This window comes from Mustela erminea, chromosome 10, assembly GCF_009829155.1.
Source record: "Mustela erminea isolate mMusErm1 chromosome 10, mMusErm1.Pri, whole genome shotgun sequence".
Taxonomy (NCBI): Eukaryota; Metazoa; Chordata; class Mammalia; order Carnivora; family Mustelidae; genus Mustela; species Mustela erminea.
The window spans coordinates 104457589-104463789 of record NC_045623.1 but is presented as its reverse complement, the minus strand read 5'-3'; the positions used below and the strand labels follow the sequence as shown (position 1 = coordinate 104463789).

At 50.1% G+C, this 6201-nt stretch overlaps 1 protein-coding gene across 1 annotated transcript in view; it reads right to left on the bottom strand.

Annotated features, from left to right (window-relative positions):
• The window catches only part of LOC116600929, a 28590-nt gene that overhangs the window by 4456 nt on the left and 17933 nt on the right, over positions 1–6201 (bottom strand). The window lies entirely within an intron of this gene.

Genomic DNA, 6201 nt, shown 5'->3' with positions numbered 1-6201 from the left:
TGTCCTAGTGAATTTTTGTTGACCAGTTCCTTTTTCTATTGTAGAAAGGGTCTTCAGATGGAAGTGAAAACCTCTCGAGGCTGGCCCAGCCTGTTTTCACTTCTTCGGGTAACAGACCTGAGGGGCTGATGTGCACGCAGCCTGGGCCCACCAGCCAGGTACCCCGCTCCATCCCTGCCCACGTGACCTGGGTGAGACCCACCAGTGCGTGCGACTCCATTCGGGGCCCTTTGCTGTGCTTGCCGTGGCCGTTCTGTCTGCTGAGCGGCCAAGAGGACAGGCAGGGAGCCTGGAGCGCTGGCAGCCGACCTGTCACTGCGGAGAGCCTGGCCAGGAATGCTGGGAACTGTGCTTGGCCTGGGATCCCGTGGGACCTGAACAAGAGCGACTCCTGGTTGTTCACAGAAGCCCGCAGCTCCCTGCGCTTTTTCACCTCCTGCTGAGTGACTGCTGCATCTCCAAAGGCAGGGAACAGGGTTAAGTCTTCTGAACACGGCACTAAGCTGCCGAGGAAAACCCTTAGCTGAACGACCTCATCGCGTGATACCTCTTCTTCCTGCTCCCATTCCTTTGCCCTTGACCTCGTCTGGCAAAGAGCAAATGCAGCAAACGTTGTAGAAAGGCCAACTGGGAACTTTTCAACAAGAGGGCCATAAGGGCTCTGGCACAGCTACTCGGGGGGCCTTGTAGCACCAAAGTGGCAGACTAGGCACGCGTTAGGCAATAATCCTGGTTGTGTCCCAACAAAATCTGCAAAACCAGGCAGCTGTGGGCATTTGGCCCTTAGGCTGTGCTTTGCTGACCCCAGGACTGGGAGGCAAGGCGGATCATTTTTTTTTTTTTAATGCAGACATGTAACTGCACTTTCTAATAAACTGTGGTGCTATGAAGAGACTGCTAAGGGAGACAGGTCGGTTGAGAGTATTCTGAGAGGAGAGTAGGGTAAGGACTAGTGATGGGGTCACTGTACCTGATTAGAGACGGCCTCTCTGCGGGATCTTGGAAACCTGGGACTTGGGTGTGAATGAGGCAGGTCTGGTAGCATTCCAGGAAGGAAAAGCTGGAAGTGCAAAGGGCCTGAAGCAGGAGCACCCAGGGTGTGGAGGGACAGCAAGGGGGCTGGTTGTGGGGGAGCTCAGGGAGGTGAAGGTGGGGAGGCAGCTGGGGCCGAGGCTTGGAACTTAAGAGAAGGAGCCATCAGGGAGGAAGCCAGTCTTACCTGGCTCAAAGACCCTAACGAGAAGGGCCGCTGCAGGCCCAGGGGTGGGAGTTCAGCGGCATCGGGGCGGAAGGCAGTGGTCGGGTGCCCGTGCACGGGTGGCAGAAGCCGCGCTTGGCCGCATCTCTGACCTGAATACGAGGTCAGATGGAGCTTCTGTGTCTGGAGCCGGAGGAAGTGGTTGAGGGCGGGCAGGGTGGCTGTGGAGATGAGACAGACAAACGGGGCGTCTGTTAAACACTCTCACTGAGGACGGGGAACCAGAAAGTCCCAGGTTACTGACCGGAGAACAGTGAGCGTTTGTAAACTCTCTGAAGTTCCCTGGGTTTTACCAGCCGCCCCTGGCTCTGAATAGGCCCCCTGGAATTTCAGAGGATCCACGGGAAGGGAACCAGCGAGGATGGGGGATCATTTGAATTTTTGTGCCCTTAGTGCAGCCAGAAAAGGTGGTTCCAGAGTGGCCGACAATGCAAGAGCATTTCTGAGAGGATCCTGAATCCGAGCTCAGGTGTTACTGGGGAGGGCGGCCACCTTGCCTGCACCTTGGGCCCCTCTGGCTGGGTCAGGAACCACCGGCTTTAGACACGTCCACAGGCAGCGGCTTCCACCCTCTCTAGCTGCAGCTTTCGGTGCTAAACACACCTGCCGCCCTCCGAGGGAGCTGGGGGGCGGGGAGCAAGCCACACGTGGGAGCATTGGAAAGCACCTGGGGTTGGAGGTTAGGGCTGTGGCCTGTCCAGCTTGACTGGCTGAACCCTCCTAGGCCTGGGGGTCACCGGAGGTCAAAGTTGGAGGGACTTTGGCCCCACTTTGTCCACTCAACTTTGGGGACAACTAGCCACAGCTTTGGGAGCTCCCTCAGGCTGCCCACGTGGCCCAGATGGTGAGGGAGGAGGGCGGGTCCGGGAATCAAGCTCCAGCCCAGAGCTCAGGCCTGAGAAAGGAGAAAATGACCTGGAGGGACACAGCCCAGCGCTGGGCAGGAATGGCAACTCTCGAGGGAAGTGACGGCCCGACTGCTCTTCGGGAGGGGTCAGGGACTGTGTTTCTGGTGTGATTTAGGACACTAACTAATGTGAAAGGTTTCATCGGGCGCCCAGGGGCTGGAGACAGGACTGCTTTTGAGCTCCTAGTGTGGACCAGGTGACCCACTTCTTTCACATGCTACGCAGCGGGGATTGCGCTGCGCACCCCCCCGCCCCGTTCGGCCCCTTGTGGGGACACCGGTTCTGCCGGAGGGATTCGCTGTGCCCCCTTCAACCCAATCCTCAGTGCGCACGGCCTTACAATGAGGCTGGAGTTGCCATCCATTGTGAAAAAGAAAAAAAAACCTCGTCTCTTGAGAGGTCGAGAACTTGTCTGTCCTGTGCAGTGTAGGATTGCTACAAGGCTCGAAGGCCACAATAAAAAGGAAGTACCTTTTCTTAAGCTACGAAACATGAAATGTACTATTTTCAGTGCGGCCGACTGTCTCATCTCAGAGTCTGCTTATGTGTTCTCTGTTCTAGGGTGTCGGTTCCCTAAGGAATAAAGAGAACATTAAATTTTCCTGCAGAATAATCTCAGCTTTTTTTTTCTCTTTTCCTTTTAAGGAAATTCCCTATCTTTGCCCTTAGGGGACCTTCCTAAGTCACACCTGCCTGCACAGTCATCGGTCGGCGGTGAGGTGTGCAGGAAGGGGCCGCAGGAAATCCTGTTTGCATCGGCCCAGACACACCCTGTTTGCTCCTAGCGTGGGGTCCTTCTGGAGCTGGCCCTTCGCCCTGTGCCAGCTCTGGCCTGAGGCCCCAGGCCCGGGGCTCCTGGAGAAAGGAGAAAGGTTTCACCTGCTCACCGTTTCCACCATCACTATCGTCTTCATCACCACCGTCCTCTCTGCTTCCTGCAGCCTGAAGGGGCTGTTCCAGGTTCTCGAACCAGTCCTGGGCCAGTGGCCGCGATCGTCAAACCTGATGAGGTCTGCCCACAGGGCCTCATGGCTCTATGGCTTTATTTTTGCTTTTTCAGTTCTGTGTGTGACCATGTCCTCGAGGCCTCTCTTTCTTGAAAAGTATTCTGTTTTTGAGTTCAGCCTGCTCTTGGAAACTCTTGCTTGGCTTAAAAATAACATGAGAGGAGCACACAGCCGGCGCAGTCAGTGCAGTGCGCGAGTCTGATCTTGGGGTCGTGAGTTTGGCCCCCACGTTGGGGGTAGAGATTACTTTGAAAAAAAAATTCAAATAGAAGTCTTTAAAAAAAATTTGAATGAAAAGTTCTTTGTCTTCAGAAACAAAGACAAGAACAAAACTGCAGGTAATGCAGAAACCACACACAGACACAGCTCTTGGGTTGGGGACAACAAACTCTGGGAAACTGCCTGGTAAGAGAGCCACCAGGATCAGGGCGCTGGGCCTCACTGGACCCACATCTCTGTTTGAGTGTTTTTTTTTTAAGCTAAACAAAGGTGAGTATGCCATAAAAAGTACGCTCGGCTGAGGTTTCTTCTTTCAAAGGGAGGATAATTTCACCAAGCTGACTGAAGAGAAAGTGGTGCTTTGTTTTTACAACCAAATGGAATGTAGCCAGTGTCAGCCCCGAATTCCTGTGTTCGGAGGATCTGTCCTTCCAGCCTGGCCATTGGGTGGAGGCCTTGGGCCCTGCCTGCCCTGAGCCCCGGGGCCCCAGCACGGTGTGTGGTCACTTTCACAAACAGCACAATTCTCTCCAGTCCTGTCGCTGAATGACCAGCCCGGGGGATAGGGGTGGGGGGTGGCAGGGGCTGTAAGCCGGCAGCCTTGTGAAGGATGACTTCACCCGCTGAGAGGCAGCTGGAAGATGGTACTGAAGCTGAGAGCCAGAGACCATCCCTTCGGATTTACTTTACGGGGCGAATCAATGCAGGAATAAAACGTGCCTGTTCACCAGCAAGAATGAGATCACCCTCTTTTCTAATACTTGGTTATGCGTCTACGTCCCTTATCCGAGAATGACAGCCACTCGGCATGCTTAGGGCAGAGCAAATTACCTCCGGACTGTGGATAATACTATGTCATTATTCCGTGAGGCATCTAGCTCAGTGCCACCTGGGCCTTAAAACACTAAAAAAAATTTTAATTACACAATGGATATGGATACGTCAATACCTGCTCGTTGGAAAAGACTCAGATGAAAGGTGAGCCCACAAAGTAGGGCTCAGAAGTGTACCTTCCCGCCCTCGCTCCCCCGGCCTTGGCCGGAAGCCCCACACTGGGGTCTCTCTTCCAGTCCAGTTTCTATGAACTTCCCAACGTCTAATAATACACACCCACACCCACATACATTCTAATAGGTTGCACATACACATGGATTGGCACATTAGAGTTTTAAAATTTTTTCTGGAATAAATAAAATGGGATCCTATTGGGTACATTGTTTCGCAGATACGATTTTGTTCTAACTTCAGATGTCTTAGAGATCTGCCCCTGCCAGGTCAACCTTGTCTATGTGCCGGTTGAATGGCACAGATGTATGGTAACCAATCCTCTACTGATGGATTTTTTCCCCCCAATTTTTAAAATCATCAAAATAAATAAAATCTTAAAAAAAAAATTTAAAAATCATCACATAAACTTTGTCATCTTAGTCATCTTTTAAATGATTCTTTAAACACCAAAGGAAGTCCTGCATCTCGTGTTTCCTCGCCGCACCCACTTTTTTTTTTTTTGAAGGATTTTATTTTTTTAAGTAATCTCTACACCCAGCATGGGGCTTGAACCGACAACCCTGAGATTAAGAGTTGTATGTTCCACTGACTGAACCAGCCAGGATCCCCTCACCTTAGCCTTTAAAACTATACTGTTGAGTAGCATTAAGCACATTCATTATTGTGCAAAATTCTGTCTCCAGAACTTATCTTGCCACACTGAAACTCTGTCCCTCTTAAACTTGAACTCCCCACTTCCCTCCCTCTCCATTTTCTGTTTCTATGAATTCGACTATTTTTGGTAACTCATAGGAGTTTAGGAATGATAAAGTGTTTGTCTTTGTGTGACTGCCTTACGTCATTCAGCGTGCAAGGTCCTCAAGTTTCATCCATGTTGTCGCATGTGGCAGAGTTTCCTTCTTTTTTTAAGGTTAGTAATGTTCCATTGTGTGGACGGACTGTGTTTTATTCATCTATGCGTCTGTGGATGCACGGGCTGCTTCCACATCTTGCCTACTGTGAATAGTGCCACTGTAAACACGGGTGTACAAGGTCTCTTGGAGAGGCTGCTTTCAATTCTTCGGGGTACACACCTGGAAATGGAATTGGTGGATCACATGGTAATTCCATTCCTGATCTTTTGAGAGACCACAAAGTTGCTTTCCACAGTCTCTGTTCTATTTTTACATTTCCACCAACGATGCACAAGGGTCACAGTGTCTCTGCATCCTCCCCAACACTTATGCTTTTAGAGAAAATGACAGCAGCCATCCTCATGTGTGTGAGGTGATAGCTCTCTGTGGTTTTGACTCACACTTCCCTAACGATGTGTTTGTTGAGCACCTGTTCATGTGCTTCTTGGACATCTGTATGTCTGCTTTGGAGAAATGTCTGTTTAGTCTCTTGCCCATTTTTGAATCCGGTTCTTTAGGGTTTTTGTTGGTGATATTAAAGGATTTTTAAGTTGGCTGTTTTTTTTTTTTTACAGTTATTCAATATTTAAGAAAACATTTTAGGGGACAAATTTTTGTGTACATCTTTGTACAAGTGTGACTACTTTTAGAAAGTTTTTTATGTCAAAAAGCAGGCATGCTAATTTTGATGGATATGGCCAAGTTGTTCTCCAATTTGCTGCTTCCCCCCTGTCCTCAACCATGCTTGTTATTAGCTACCTTTTTTTCTAAATTATAATTCCAATATATTAACATACAGTGTTATATTACTTCCAGGTGCACAATATAGCAAGCCAACAATTCTATACATTACTCAGTGCTCATCACGACAAGTGTACTCCTTAATACCCTTCACGTATTTCCCCCCT